The sequence below is a fragment of the Sander lucioperca genome, chromosome 18 (genome assembly GCF_008315115.2).
Source record: "Sander lucioperca isolate FBNREF2018 chromosome 18, SLUC_FBN_1.2, whole genome shotgun sequence".
Lineage (NCBI taxonomy): Eukaryota > Metazoa > Chordata > Actinopteri > Perciformes > Percidae > Sander > Sander lucioperca.
The window spans coordinates 30899614-30916803 of NC_050190.1; the positions used below are offsets into that span (position 1 = coordinate 30899614).

General features: G+C 43.6%; 1 protein-coding gene across 11 annotated transcripts in view; it reads left to right on the forward strand.

Moving 5' to 3' along the window:
• The window catches only part of myt1lb (myelin transcription factor 1-like, b), a 110061-nt gene that overhangs the window by 51936 nt on the left and 40935 nt on the right, over window positions 1-17190 (forward strand). The gene's annotated exons all lie outside the window — the stretch shown is intronic.

Below are 17190 nucleotides of genomic sequence, written 5' to 3' on the forward strand. Positions count from 1 at the left end.
GTACAGGACATGGATTCCTCACATAGAAAGAATTTCAGCTCGAGGTCCAGGTTTGATGACATGACACGTGCGAAGAAGCAGTTTAGAGAGGGCACCCGTGCGTCCTGGCAGCTGCCCCGTGTCGGCGCTCGATGAAAGCAGCCACAGCAAATATTAAAGACATGGAAATTGAAGGCATCCCATTCCATTCAAAGCCCCAATTACATGGTTGAATTTGTTTTATGAAAGGAAAAAAAATAAAGATAGCTTTAACAGAGACCCCATCTCAATAAACATCATCATGGTTTTCATACGCAAGGTGGGGTGGGGGAGGGGCTGTGCCAGACAGAGAGCTCACAGCATAAACATTCCCCTCCACATCTCTTTTGTCATTTGCATATTTACAGTCTGCCATGCTAATCGTGTTTATTGGGGTGTATAAGTACTGCGTATGGGCTCAATAGGGGAGGATAGCTTTGTGCCAGAGACCGCATGGTAGAGGCACTGGGATAAAAATTGCCCCCAACCCCCCCATTTCTGGAAATAAATGGCTCCTCCTGCCGTAATCCAATTTCAAAAGACAAAAAGAGCTGTCTTACGTAACTAGGACAGCACAGGATTTTGCTAATTATGGTGTTAATGCACAGAGAAGAATTCCCCTGATTTGAAACAAAGGCCATGATTTGTGAAGATAGTTTTGTGTTGTTGGGTGTTGTGTAGTCGAGCAAGTGCAGTTCTTACAGTATCACATCATAAAAGAGTACTCTATCATGATGCAAGGTGATGGATGTCTGGCTTACAGGAATAAGGTATTTGTTCACTTGACTATCAGAAAATAATTCTAGAAAGATTACACACAATGTTAAAGCTATCAGTATGTAGAGGTGTTCAAGGTGGATGTCTCAGTGCCCTAAGGCTGGCTTGCAAAAGTAAACTACATCCCTTATTTGCATTGATCAAAAATGTCCAAGGAATGTGAATCCAGATTTGCACGATTTCACCTTGAGCACGTAGATTTCATTGTCATCCCCGGTGTGCTTTTGCACTGAAGTGTTGAGAACAGTTAAGTAAGGTGGATAACAGCTTAAGCCCCTCATTTTTTCCCCTGTCAGATTTCTGTTTCCGTAGAAAAGACATAAGGTTGTCCTCTGTCGCCGACTGGCCGAATGAGAGAGGCGTGCAGTCCTGGCCCTGGCTTTAATTGCCGGTGTCAGAGCTGAAACATGGCTGAACAGGAAATGATCAAGTTAATGAAACGTTTTAATTATTCAACATAATTGTGGAACGTGACAAGCGTGTCGGTGAATCCCTGGCCTGGCTGTTCACACAAGGTGTCTCTCCAACACACACACATTCATATACTCTCTCTCTCTCTCTCATATTCCCTTTGTCTCACTCACACTGAACACTTGCTTTGCCATGGTGCTCTCCCTCATCCTTATTACTCGCCATTCTCTTCAATAATAGAATGAGGGAGATCAGTCTGTGTTATAATTACTTGCCCTCGTCTGCTCGGGGTCGTTACTCCGAGCTGCCCACCTCAGCCCCCCCTGCCGGGCCTGTATGCCCACTGGCCTGAGCCCCTGCAACCTATCTGAACATCCCTGCAGCGCTGTGGGGCACTGGCATATCGATCTCAGAGCTGGAGCGCACCAGAATCAAAGGAAAGAGTCTTTTCACTCCTCTGTCTCTCTATCTAATACTGCACACACATTAATACCAACTGTGCATGCCAGATAATTAAAGTCAACTAAAACAAACATGAGGATATCAGTTCATCAGCACGCATGAGACTCCTTCCTATCCCACTCTCTGTCTTTTGTCGCTCCTTTCTTCCTTCCTCCTGTTTCTTCATCTTGACGTTCCTCTTCTCCTTCCTGCCTCTTTTTAGTTCCCCTGTCCCCCCTATCACCCTGTCTCTTTCCTTGCTCCTTTCCTTCCTTCCTACCTTCCTCTTTCTCGCTACCCCTCCCATCTCTCTCGGCTGTCTCTGGCAGAGCTAATTCCCTCTTCAGATGGTGCGGTTCTCATTTGCATACTTATCAAAGTGTTTGGACTATCCGACAGAAGCTGTAGGAAGGTGGGGTCATTAATATGTTAATTACCCCCCCCCCCCTCCCCTTTCCTCCCCACTCGCCTTTAGACGGCGGTGCACCATCCGTATCCGCCTCCTCTCTATCCGCTTCACACGCAGTATTTGAATGTTTGAAAACCCTCAGAGGCCCTGCAAATGCCATAAGACTCTGTAGACACTCACACATGGGGGGTTAGGGTAACGGCTCTCTATAGTGAGTGGGTATTTGCATGTGTGTTTGCGCCCTAAGCTACCATCAATTACACGTCTACGGTCATGGATTAGCAGCATTTGTACGTATGTTTATTGGAAATTTTAATATGATCTGGTTGCACAATTGACCATTCGCTAAACCCCTCCCCTAAACTGTGATTGTCCAATCATAGCCTTAGCAGCTGTAACTAAGCACAACCTTTTAAGCTTTGGATTGCTCTACATGCTGAAGCATACTAAGAGCGAAACGTGTAAGGAATAGATTAACCAGTGTGTTAATCTACTCTATTTTTAAACTCAAATTGTTAGCATGTTCGGCTAACTGGCATACTAGCTGCAGTTGTAACCAGGTGTTAATGCTACTTCCAGAGCCAAGGACCGTATCATTAACTAACTACATTAGTTTGTGGGGTTACAGGTTTATCAATCCATCCATTTTCATCCGCTTAGGCTAAGCAAAGTATTCCAGATGTCCTTCTCCCCAGCAACGTTTTCTAGCTCTTTCTGGGGGATCCCGAGACATTCCTAGCACAGACGAGATAATCTCTCCAGCGTGATCTTGTTGTACCTTGTTTTCTACAATAATCTACAACTGGTTATGATGTTCGTTCTGCCTGAGACATGTAGTTTTAGCTTCAGTTTCTGCCAGCATGTATGGAGGAGTGCATATTCAAGACCCCTTTCGTACGATTCTCATTTTAAAAGGAGTGACCTGGAAACTTGAAAAAGTCAGCCGCAGACAGTGTTTTCAACCAAGCCATGGAGCTAATGTTAGCTTAATTAGCTGGTAAAATCTGCCACCATTATCAGTGTAAACTGCATATGAGCTATATGCAAGAACAAAAAGCTTGACAGGCATAGCAACAGTAACTAGCAAACTGTCAACTTGTTACTCTAAACTCCCTCTGAGTTTGAACGTTGTCTAAAGGCAAATTCATGAGACAAATTTAAATACTGCACTATACTGTATATAGATTGAGTTTTATCCTGGTCTACAACAAAGCACAGTCAATTAAGAATCTCTCCATTCTAAGGCTAAAGTAGACTTAATCTGCATACTGTAAGGGATGCTGTTCCCATGTCAGTTAAAGTAACATGATTATAATAACTGTCCTACGTACAGGTTGCAGGGTCAGTAGTTAAGTCACTCAGCTGAAGGATTGGGACATCTTGTTAATTCTGACTTATCTGCTCATGAACAAAGGTTAATGGGTCATTTATGTGTATGGCTGGCAGTGCATTGCCGATTAGTCAACATTGATACAGGCGATTGACTGAGGTGCCTACGACAGTCAACAATGGCTGACACTAATTAAAAACAGCATGGGAATTTGTAGGCAAATGTTGGCGGAAGGCATCTTGGGAACTGATGTCCTTGATCAAGCTTGTTTTGCAGTTTGCTGCATGGGAATGCTAGCCTAGAAATCTAGAAGCACCCTATCGGCAGCAAATGTAATTTGCAGCCAGGGGGTCTAGCAACTCTCCGTTGGCTTGCGAGCTGGAAAAACCAAACTCCAGCCGGGCCAATCACATCGTGTATAGAGTCGGTGGGCGGGCTTAACATAATGACGGCAGAGTTATGACGGTTCCATGTGAATTCCCTGCTACTTGAAAACAAAGAAGATGGCTGCTGCTGCTGGCGAACAGCGGTCTTTCGAATCGGCTTTGGCCGCGACTCTTGAGACTTGGAGTTAAGCTTTTCTTTGAGAAAAGAACAAAGAACGGCACGGAAGTCATTCTTAAAAAAGGAAGATGTGTTCGGAGTTTTGCCGACCGGATACGTTTAATCTATCAACTAGCGTTGCTCTGCCTGGTTGTAGCGCTATCCTATTGCGTGCAGAGGGAATTTGAAAGACAACCGTTTATCCCGCCCCTTGGATTGAGTCCTGCCAATGGTGAGTTCCCAGACCCAACATCTTGATGTGGGTCTGGCTTGTCAGGCTATGGGAATGCCAAAATCCACAGAATTTTAACATTTATTTAGTAATCTGTCGACAAAGGTAAGTGGTTCCTGGAATGGAAGGGAAACATGAAAATAAATCAACATTTTCCTGTGGAACAGAAAGGTAACTAGGTACTCAAATGTTTTCTAAAGTGTGTTTCAATAATTTAACCAAAAGAGTGAAGGCAGAAGATTTGTTACAACATTCCTGCTCACCAGTTTTGATTTTAGCTTTTCAAGGACTTTAACAAATAGGAATTGTAACAGCTACCTCACCAAACATGTTTATGTAATGGAGACTTTCTTTCAGTCTCTTGCTTTCACCTCTACTGTCCTCTCTCTTCTGTAAGTTGCTGTGCCTCTGCCAGCACGCCAAGTGTTGGCTTTCTATGTTAGTATTACTGTATGTGTGCTGAATAGAATGATTGTAGCAGGGACTACAGTATATTATCACAGAGCTATCTACAGTAAATTGAAGATAAACTGTGATTTTTACAGCAAGAGACAACACAGGCTACCAACACTTGTTTTCTACCCCTCCCATTTTGTGAATGGTATTCCTTTTTCTCTCCTTCCCCATAGATAAGATAGGACAAACAGAGTTAGGGCAGGTTTGGGAGTGTAACACAATTGAGAAGGGTTTGATAATCATGTAAAAGGAGGATAGAGGAGTGTTTGTGCAATTGTATGGAAAATATACTATTGAAAACTGGGTAGAGGTATGAGGACAGAAGTAAAGGCAAAGAAATCAGAGAAGGCAAAAGGTGAGCTGAGGAGCCCTCACCTTGTTTTTAGCAACAATGAAAGCCTCACAAATCCACCTGGCCTTGCCTCTGACTACATATTTTTCTCTGTGAAAAATCGAGAGGGCGTTTAATTCAACCCACGCAGGGCAGACTTAACAATTGCTCTCACTTTGAACGCAATTTCCTGGCTGGGGGAAATGATTGACAGATTGTATCCCCATGGTGTCAGGGGTGCAGCCACACCCCTCCTGACTAAGGCTGAAATTAGAGAACATTAAGAGCTAAATTACACCTTAGCAAAGACCTCTGGCAGGAGGACAGGGAGGGAAGCATGATGAATGAGAAAAGGATCAGAACAGAAAGGTAGAGGGTGAGTGGCGTGGGAGCATGGAGACGATTGGAGCAATGGCTCGGAAATGCGTTTGTAGCCACACACACAGATGCTGGTAGACACACAAACACACACCAAGGTAATGGGTCTGCAATACTATTGGAGTGCAAAGGGAGAGACACTTAAATGCCATCTCTACAGTTTGGATGCTATTTACTCTCTCTCTCTCGCACACACACACACACACACGCACACACACACACACATGCACGCACACACATAGTCATCTCCGCTCTCTCTACTATGCTGTGCTCTCAAAGCACTCAGCAGTAAGCAACCAGCAGAGTTGTACAATGAGTCTCAGGGTATCTACAGTGGAAGAGCTTATTGGTTCGTACACATTGAAAGGCAAAAAAATAACTGATGAACATGTGGTCGCTCTATAGATACTGTTCTCCTATTAGTCCATATTTGGGGCCCTATTTTAACAATCTAAGCGCACGGCTTGAAGCACATGGCGCAGGTGCATTTAGGTCGTGTCCAAATCCACTTTTGCTAGTTTGACGGCGGAAAAAAGGGTCTGGGCGCATGGTTCACAAAGGTTGTACTTAGTGTCTTCATTAATTCAATAACAAGTAAAATATTTTGCCTGTGGTATGTGTTTTAGATTTCTGTATTTCAGGAATACATACACTATGTAGTCAGCAACAGTGTAAATGGAAACTAGATACAAATAAAAACCAATGTTTGTTTTTTTAATTAGGCTTATATGCATCACTGACATTTTCTTACTTGACTGGCAGATTTTGGCAGACTTGGAGTCAATAAGAATACAGTAAGTCACTTGTTAATATGAATATGGATATTCTTTGCAGTGTAGGGCGTTACTGCCTGCTAGTGCCAAACCACTTGTGGATGCAATCTGATGGTGTAAGTGTTTTGCTGCTAAGACAGATAGTGTACTGTAGGTTTACCTCTATCTGGGTAGAGTGCTGCCAGTCTGGCTTCAAGGGGCCTTGACTGGAGCAGAGCCTTCAGAACAGGCTCTTCACCTGGAGAGAGAGAGGGAGGGAAGAGAGGCAAGAGAGGCAAAGGGCAGCACACCGACACGTACATTCACACCTAGGCTCTCTCAATGCAAACTGACACAAATGTAGACATATACAAGCCCCACACACACACACACACACACACACACACACACACACACACACACACACACACACACACACAACCTACTTCACATGTAGAGCAGCGTTCCCAGCTGAGTGCCTCTCTCCAACCTGGCAATTTTCAGCAGAAAGAGAATCTAGCTAAAGTACACAGGGCATCATGCTGATTTCACAACAGGGGGGTTGAATGGCAGAATGGCCTCACTACAGCCCTCATTACTGATCCGGCAAGATCCAACTCATCTATTTCAATAGCACTCTATCATTCGCACTTGTGTGTGCATATACAAATGGAGCTAGATTGCAGAAGTCCCTTTTTTTTTTTTTTACAATCTTGCTGCAGCAGTGGTGGATGGTTGCTGTAAATACTATTATAATGCAGGACATATTTGGGAACAGACCTCTATACTTCCTTACAGTGAGCAACGGAATACACACACACACACACACACACACACACACACACACACACACATACACACACACACACACACTTGCACAGATATAATTCATACACAAAAAACATTATGTACATGCTGACACACACAGCACCATCTGACAGTGATGTTTTGGGTGGCATTTAGTTTCTAGGTTGCACAAGATGCTGCTATAAATGAATCATGAGTAAATCTGTGAGGTGTGAATAATAGATGGGAGGAGAGGTAAAAAACAAAGGAGCGCTGTTATTATTTGTTAATAAGACACTCTGGAGCATCACTAACTAGATTTCATTACCACAATACACGCAGGCATGCATACGCACACACCCACAGCCACACACACACACACACACACACACACACACACACACACACACACACACCTCCAACCGCCCACATGCACGCACACCTTGTGCTCACAACCCTCATGCCAAACACATGCAGAAGTCTCTCATCCTGCATGACTATTTTTACCTGTGAAGCCTGTCGTTGCCTAGCACTCTGTAATTACATCCCACACTCCACCAACGAATGATTAGAAGCAATGATGGATGGGTTAACACTGTCACATAAGGATGCCTTGGTGCAAAACTAATTTCGTGACCATACATGTGTCATATGCCTGATCCATGCGATAGCCCTCTCAGCCGGCTGCCATAACTGTGGAACAAGTGCGATAAAGGTGGACGACGTGTCTCCTGTTAATCAACAGATAAGAGATGATGAAGTAACTCCGCTGTTGATTAATAGATCTTTCAAGCTCAGTGGTGTCTTTAATATAGATTACCAGAAAGACATGAAGAGTTCCCTTTTGGTTTTGAGTTTGCCTCGCCAAACATTTCGCTTCAATTACTTATTTCTTTCTTGAAGACAAAAAAACCCAGCGCAACCTATTTTTCTCAGCAATAAAAAAAGATCTCCTTGATGTTGTTTGCTTAACAAGGCTGTGTATCTTGTAGGTAAACGTAGAGCATTTCACTGACAGCCAATGCCCTGATTTCATCATCATCCTCCATGAAATCCCTGTCAAAATAATTTGAGCTTTTTATTCATCACAATGCACTTTGTGAACATTTTCTGAATGTGCGCTGTTTTTCTTTTCACAGACAGTAAAGATAATACTATGGATTTTCTGTCACGTATGGCAAGAAAGTTGTTTAGACTCTGTGTCTCTGCATAGACAAATTTTGCTGTTATTCGGATCAGATGATGGGGTGTGCTTGTCTGCTTATACACACATCTTCTGTGTGTGTGTGTGTGTGTGTGTGTATGTGTGTGTGCGTGCGTGCGTGTGTGCGTGCGCGCAGACAGGGATGTGAGGGGTTGCGATTATGATTGCCACGGCTGCAGCTGGGGCTGTGGGCTGAGTAATTGCCTGTCTTGGTAGGGAGAGCGTGGTAGCAAGCTAAAAGTCAAGTGCTCTCTTCCTGCTGTAGACCTCATTTGGATTCCACATAGCTAGCTAGCAAGCTAAAGCCAGCCTTGGGCCTGTATTATTCATAGCTTGACAGATAGCTCTCACTAAAAGCATTGGAACTGGGCCAGGTGGTGATGGAGCGACAGTGGGAAGCGGCACCGCACTCTCAGAGGGAGAGGAGAGGATACAGGACAGGAGTGAAGGATACAAAATTGAAGATAGAAGGTAGCAGCAGGGAGATGAGCAGTTTTAACAGAAGCAGAGAAATGTTTAAGTGGGATAGGAAAAGAAAATATAGGGATATAGAGATGAAGAGACTGAAGAGGTGAAGAGGGGACAGAGGGCGAGGAAGGAAATCAGACAGAATTATCCGAAAGGCCATATGAAGTTAAGAACTACAAGATGTTAAAGCACAGCTTTACATTATAACAGAGATAGAGCATGAGTGCACTGGCCACAATAGGATGAACATGGCGAGAAGGCAGAAGCAGAAACGAAGCGCGAGCGAGTGGAACCATTTCAAATAGAGGAGAGAAAAAAGGAAGAAGAGAACAGGCAGCCATCCACCCCCGCCAAGCTCAGCAACCCCTCTGCCTCCATGTGCAGAACCAGATAAGGTCGCATTAATCAAAATCTGCCACTTTCCCTTCCACAAAAACACCGTCTATGCCATCAACCCCCCTCTGTGAAGTATCTGTCACCGAAACGGAAATTTCCATATTTAATGGGATAGCTTTATATCACCAAAAAGCCAGTGTGGGCTGAGGGTGAAAAGAACAGAGTTGGTTGGATCTGTCAGCTCTGTCATTAGCTCATACACTTTAGACTGCATGGGGAGCCTTGGGCTTCGTTTCAGTTTGGCATTGTTATCATTTCAACAGTATGATCAAGCTGGACCAAGATTGGTCCTTGTCTTGTACAACTACAATCACATGTGGGATATTAGTCAATGATAACAATACTATATTGTCTGTTCTTCATCACAGTCTCTTTCTTAGCACATTCAAGTGTAATAGTACTTTATTTTCACAACAGCGTATTCTGTCCTCACACAAACCTCAACCGCAATTTAAAACACACTTTAAAAGCATTTCCAGGGCCGCCAAATTTACAGTGGCATGCACATGCCACTTCCCTCATCATGCCTTCTTCTCTGATGCCATTTGTTTATTTTTTTCCCTTTGTAATTTTGCTCCCTTATTTGCCTCCTGTGCGTATTATGACAAGCCTGCAGCCTACCTTTTCCGACATTATACCCGGCGTCAGATGAACAGGTGGTGTTTATGCTTTTTTTTTTTTCATCCTCCTATTTTTTTCTTCTTCTTTTTTTATAACCGCCTCCCAAAGGAAAGACATCAAAGGGAATAACAGATCATGTGCGGTGAGTGCGGAGTGTGCCAGCGGGACGGGGGCATGGAGGGGGGAGGTGGGGTTGGGCGATGGGGCGGGCAGCTGCTTAGGGCCAGCTTCAGGCCAAGCACATCCTGACCTCTGAACCCTGAATCCCCACAAGCCCTCCACGAACCCAACCTCCCCCTCCCACACCCCCGGCCAGCCCTCTCCTCAGAGCAGCTGCCAACTACATTACATCAATGGGGAGATGGAGCCTGGTAAACATGACGCAGAGTGGGAATCACATTGTAACACAGGAAGGGCAGACACTATATTTTTTGTTATTGTCAACAATTCCCATGAAAAGACCAAAACCGACAATGTGTCATTGGCCCAATCCCAAAGTCCGGACTCACAGACTCACGGACTTTGGTGCACGTTCTCACGAAATTCGTAAGGGCTTAGGGTTGTCCCAATGTCAAATTTCACACACTTACTGAGCCCTTTCCGTGAGTCTGCATCGATGCAGACTTCACCAAAGGAAATTACCCACAGTTCAAAGTGTTGTGATGTTTACCATGGAGACCATAGGGAAATCCGGGAATTACAAAAGGTAAACAACAGCACAACACACGACCACGGAGCACAGACCAGCCTGTTGTCCAGCTTGTAAAAGAAGAGTTTGAAAAAAATTGGAATCATTTGGTCTCCTGTGCCTTGGCCATATGGAAAGCAACAAACTTAAAATGAAAATTCCCAAACCGGCAAGTGTCAGCAACATATTTGTTATTAAACGTCGCCAAGGTAACGTGATCTCGCGAAGTGCTGTCCCAATCCCATTTATACCTATCTGAGCTCATGTGGCCTCACACACTCACTCACTTAGCACCTGAGATCAATTAAGTCTGTGAGTCTTTAGTCTTTAGTCCTCAGGGCTCACTTTGGGATTGGGCCATTGTCTCTCAATACATGCCATTTCCCCAGCTGAGCTGTGGCTCACAACCTCAGGCCTGTTGGTTTCTCACTGAAGATGTAAATCTTTCAAATCTTGCAAAAAACAAACAAACCTAAAACAGGTGGAGAGTAAAGGATAGTATATGAGAGAACAACTACAGTGCCCATTTTCATGTTCAGGAACGTGTCAGCCAGTGCAACAGTGTGGCTCATTAATGTGTTTTTAATAGTTTTTGGACAACAATAGAGCTCTATGGCACAGAGGAAGAAGATATATCAGGCTTTGGCTACAGAGGCAGTTCCTTTTTTTAGATCAGTCTATTGTAGGTTTTGGTCTTTTCATTGGATTTGACAACAATAACAAAAATATAGAATATCACTAGACTTTTACATTTTTGTTGTGTTGTTCAGCACTAGGCTGAAACCACTGAAGTCTGTGGATCAACAAAGTATCATTTTGTCATTTATTTATCTTTTTTTTTTTTCCAAGCAAAAATGCTGAATGTGCCATCGTTACGGCTTCTCGATTGTGAGAATTTCCTTCTTTTCTTTGTCTTTAGTCAAAAGAATGTGATAGTGAATTGAATATATGTTTGTGTTTTGAACTGGTGGTCGACATAACATCGATTTGAAGACGTCACCGTGGAATTTTGTGACATTTTATTGGACAAACGATCAATCAATTCATTGAGAAAATAGGCTACAGAATTATCGGTAATTAAAACAATCGTTGCAGCTCTAGTTTAGAAACACATTCCAGCCATGTACGTGATTCTCTGCATAGATCACATAGTTAGTGACTAATACTCTGCCTATTATTCAGAAGATGAAGAAGCAAAGACTAAATAAAGGGAGAAAGTATGATTTGCATTCGGTTCACAGTCTAATTTACCTTGGTCTTTCTATTCATTCACATCCGTTCGTCTCTCTCAGTTCATCCAAATCAACACCTGTCATGACAGCCTACACTGTGGCCTACATAGACAAGTTGGAGAAAAGAATTCCTTTTCCAAAATGGCTGCTGGGCTATCAGCTAACTAGCTGGCCTCTCTATGTGTGTCTCTGAGTTGGGCTGATTGATTGAAGTCATTACGCTGGTGGAGAGACTCCTTACCTGGCTAATCCAGGAGTGACTTTAGCTGCAGCATGACAGATAGCCGCATTACACCCCCAGAATCCGGTGGCGGATGAGCTCCTCTGCACAGGACCTCCACTACCAAATTATGCTAAATGGATTTTATGATACACATTTTAATATTCTACCAGATCCATCTTAAAATCCCCAACTTCAGTGCTACACTTAATTCAAGGAGTCTAAAAAAAGAAATGCTTAATAGTAGGGCAGCAAGCAACGATTATTTTCAGGGATGATTAATCTGTCGATTATTTTCTCGATTAACCCTTGTGTTGTCTTCCATTCGACCATGTACTTGTCGTCCTGAAAATCAACACTTTTTATGACGTTTTCGTCTCTTTTTTTCGACACTTTTGTCTCTCTTTTCAATGTTTTTGGCTCTTTTTTTTCACGTTTTACTTTTCACTACCATTTATAAACACCACTAACACCAACTTATTACCAGTTATACACTCATTTTTGGAATTCATGGTCAGTACACCTCATTTATAGGAAATTATACCTAATTCTTGAGTTAAAAAAGCAGAAATTATGAATTATTTAGACTCATATTAAAGGAAGGATAATTACAGAAGGGTAAATGTCAATGTTCAGTCTGTTTTTTTTCAAATGCTAATTTTTTTTATAAAACACCCAAAATTCAATGAAAGTAGAGATCCTATTTTTTGTTGTACTTGCAAAGCGCGATGTATGGAATCATCCAAATTAGGTAGTTAAAAAGAAACCCATATTTCTGACATCTTTTGAAAAACGGGTCAAATTTGACCTGAAGACAACACAAGGGTTAATTAATTAGTTGTTAGGTCTATGAAATGTCATAAAATGTGGATCGGTGTTTCCCAAAGCCCTCGATGACGTCCTCAAATGTCTCGTTTTGTCCACAAATCAAAGATAATTGAGTGTACTGTCACAGAGGAGTGAAGAAACTAGACAATATTCACATTTAAGTAGCTGAAATCAGATCATTTTAACTTTTTTTTCTTAAAAAATGACTCAAACTGATTCATCGATTATCAAAATAGTTGGCGATTAATTTAATAGTTGACAACTAATCGATTAATTTTTTCAGCTCTAATAATTTCCCGTATTGAATCATTATATTGTGTGATCAAAAATACATCATACATACTTATAATGAAGTACATTGTTTACCTAAAGTGTTGTTTCCACCTGCGGTACACATTTTGTGGAAATGAAATCGGAACACGCCACAACAGAAAAGGGCAGCAGCTATTATTTTCATCATCGATTATTCTTCAGATTGCGTGTTTTGTCTGCCTAACAGTCCAAAATCCAAAGATTTTCAGTTCACTGTAATATAACACACGAAAGAAAGAAATTAAGAAGCAAAGCTCTTTCCTGTTGGCTTGAAAATGCCTAAAATGATAAAACGGTTATCAAATTAGTTGGCAGTGAATTTTCTGTCAAATGTCTGGCTGACTCATCGTTTCAGCTCGACTCCAGATTTCCCATTATTGTGACTGTCGAGCTCTGGATTTCCTCCGTCCTATCATATCGCAGAATCTACAGATGAGGCTTACATCTGGCGCGGCAGCGAAAACAAAATAGCCCACTGAGCATCTGAGCAGCCCTGACCTGTCTCATCCCATCTTTAATGCTCTCTGCTCCATTCCCACATCCCCCACCAACTACACTATAGCTCTGTGATGGAACAGTATCAGTATAGCGCACAAACAACCTGCGAGGAGATGTTTTCCTCCAAGCATGAATAGTAGTTGGCAGATATGGATAAAAGGAGCTAAAGGGGAGCAGCTGAGGCCTTGGATGGGCTCGGGGAGTGAGGATGAAACGAGGAAGGTGTTGCTAGGCACATGGGAGACTTCCACTAGAGCAGGGGTCTTCTACATTTTTTAAGCCAAGGACCCCTTAACTGAAAGAGAGAGACAGAGCAGGGACCCCCTACTACATATATTGTATAAAATTGAGTTGCGTATTAAACTGAGCCTACAATAACGTGTAGGGCGGCCTAAAGCCTTTATACATACCTTTTTTTGCATAGAATACTAAGCTATTAACATAAAAATTAAATCATGTTTTAATGATAAACATACATGTGGCACAGTGAATGCTTAGGAAAAACGGTATCTGTTGATGGCTTAGTGACTACCTTACCTATAGGTCAGTAAGCAGTGGGGATTTATATTTGCTAATAATATGCTGAATTCATGTTAAGACTTAAATTCTTTTTTAAACTTTCAAAAGTTAACAATTTTTTTAAAGATTATTTTCTGGGGCTTTTCCCTTTATTTAATAGTGACAGTGGATAGACAGGAAAGGTGGGAAAGAGATGGGGGACGACACGCAGCAAAGGGCAACAGGTCGGACTCGAATTCAGGCCTCTGCAGAGGACTCAGCCTACATGGGGCGCACGCTCTTACTGGGTGAGTTAGAGGTCACCCCAAAAATTAACAATACTTTGGCTTGATTAAAGTCGAGACTGGGTTTATTAGCTGCAGGCTACAAACGTTAGAGCTGCAGCAGTGGATGGGCAACAACAGGCTTATTGAACCAGCGAGCTGAACAGCATGTCTGCTAGGCACTGATGCCTCTTAGCTACCCCACGACTGCACTCGCTGTCTAAAAACACATATAGGCTACCAATGTATTGTCAAGAAATGAATTTGGGATGTTATTGCTTTGTTAGAAATATGCAACCACACATGAAAAGATTACACTGAAATATAATGTGTTATTAAGACTCTGGTGTAAATCCAAGTGGACATGTAATTTCAGCACATTCACACTCAACACTGATACTGAGGATTATTTCAACACCACACTATATAGTAATAGTGTGTGTGTGTGTGTGTGTGTGTGTGTGTGTGTGTGTGTGTGTGTGTGTGTGTGTGTGTGTGAGTGTGTGTGTGTGTGTGTGTGTGTGTGTGTGAGAATGAGCCATAGCAGCTGATATGCGAGCGAGCGAGACCCTGAGACGACAGAAAACGCCCCAAATTGCAGCGGCTGCCATGCGCTGAGCCTCCTGCACCAAGACACTGTCTTTTGTTCTCCCCTGCTAGCGGGAGAAGCCTGACAGCTCTGAAATGATCCTCTCTTCTTTTTCACACACACACACACACACACACACACACACACACACACACACCTCTCTGCCTTGTTTTCAACTACTCTACTATATATTTCCCAATTCTACGTGCACACAAGAGAGGCAGGCTATATACACACAGGCACAAAAACATACATTCTCCTGTCTGTGTTGCTCCTATAGCCTCTATTTTTCCTCCCCACCTCTGTCTGTCTTTCTCTCTCATTTTTCCTCGCTGGCTTGCTGTGAGGATGGCGAATCCCTCATGGATTTCTGGAGGGTATCACCATGGAGACGGGGCTCTGCCACACGTGTCTTTAGATCCTCCTGCTGGATAGGGGGCACAGCCAGAGGTGGTGTGCGTTCCCTCCATCTCGAGTCTGCTCTGTGGGGAGAGGCGAAGGAGCGGCAACAATGAGCCGAGGTTGAGGGAGAGATAGGAGAAAATGGGAAAAGGGGTGGAAAGAGTAAGTGGTGGAAATTTAGAAAGAAATTGGTGTGGCAGAAGGATTGAGGTAATATAGACTCATAGATATACAGTGTATGGAGGAGGCAGATGTGTGGAAGGAAAGAAAGAGAGCAGGTGAGGTTATGATGGGTGAGAACAGAGAGGGAGATAATGTGAGGGGAGAATGTCGGGTGACAGAAAGAGATAGCGAGAGAGAGAGAGAGAGGAGTTTAGAAAGAAGCAGCAGCGAGAGGAGGCAGAGGAGAAAGGCAACATATAGCGTGTGATGCTAATGACTGGCTAAAGCTTTTTCCCCTGCTGAGAACAGCCGCTAATATGACTGCTAATAAAGGCGCCGTGGAACGCTGTCGCATTCCAGCAGTCGCTCAACTGTCGCCCAAAATTAGTCAAACGGGAGCTCTCCTTCTCCTGCTGCTCCAGTCTCCTGGCTCACATTAATGCTCCAGAAATGGGGCCCTCTCTGTGACGTTTCCAGGAGGGTTTTTTTCTGCATTAAAGGGCCACTTGTTCACACAGTAATAGAATTTGTTCCATCTTATAATGGTGAGGATGCCCACTCCATAAAATATGAAGTGGTCTTTTTGTGATCTGAAGCTCTTTTCTTCTTTGATTGCTGCTTCTCATACTGCACACTCCTCTTGGAGGATTTTGTGATTCTGCCAGGGGACAAGGCAAACGGGAAAACTTACTGTAGAACGGTACAGTATTTTCTCATCTCCTTCTTTTTCTCTGCACAATGCCTGCAGAATGCCTTTTCTTTTTCGTTTTAATGCCACCTAATTATTTCTGGAATTTTAAGTGCCAAGCGCAGTGAGTGGGTTGCATTGCCTGTGATGACAAATGTTGTAGCCGAGGTCACACAGCGACAGAGCCAGGAGAACGTGGGATGGAGGAGCTGTGGAGGCTTCCTGTGGCTTAGTCATCGTAGGGGCTGAGGAGCGTCGGGGCAAACACACCTCTCACAGTGTCACAACAACCTGACGACGCTTCTTAACACGAGCGTGACTGAAAGTCGTTTTACATAAGATGCTCTGCCGTTGCTTTCAATGAACAGGAGCTTTTAAACAGGAGCCAGATACCTGCTCCACTGTAGGTGAAACTTTTTGTCATAGTCAGGTTTTAAAGCATGTGCGTTATCAAAAGGCCCCTCTGTTTGTAAGTGTTAACCCAAAAAAATGAAGTTCAATTGACTCCTTTTAAAGATACAATGGAAAAATACACAACCCAGTATTTATTATTTGCCATCCATTAGCTGATGTTGCAAAGCAATTCAACATTTTTTTCTTTTGAGTGATTCAGTAGTCACATTGATACAGGTATCAATGTGACTACTGAATCACAGCTCTGCTGTGGCTCAATGCTTGACAGCAAGCACTGCCAGCAAACGCTGCTTTAAGACTGGCTATTGTTAAGATAAAGGTAGAGAGGCTGGACCAGAAGACAGAAAGGGAGAAGGGGGTGAGGGCCTATGTCTATGTCCCATTCCCACGCCACTTCTCCCTCTCTCTCTCTCTCTCTTTCCATGCCTGCTCCCCCTTCCTCCTACTCACCTATCCTCCTCTCCTGCCAGCCTGCCTGCCAAGGCAGCTGCTAACCTGCTGGGACCGGGCCTTGATTTATTTGGAGAGGGCCCTGGAACGGAGGGGCCAGGATGAGTGGCATTTTAATGTGCTTTTGAGATGTTTGGTCACAAGCACTATTGATCACAGTGCCGCAGCGGCGCACGCACCCCCTCCCTCACTGTCCCACAGACCCTCACGCCGCCCTGGGGGAGAGGTCTGGCTGTCAGGCAGGGAATGAGTTTCCATGTGGGCTTAGATTAATGAAATGAGGCCCCTGGTTCCCGGGCAGTGCAGGGGGTCAGACCATTAAGGAATCCCTGGGCTGGGCGAGATTGAGCCTGCCAGCTGACTGTACCCTGA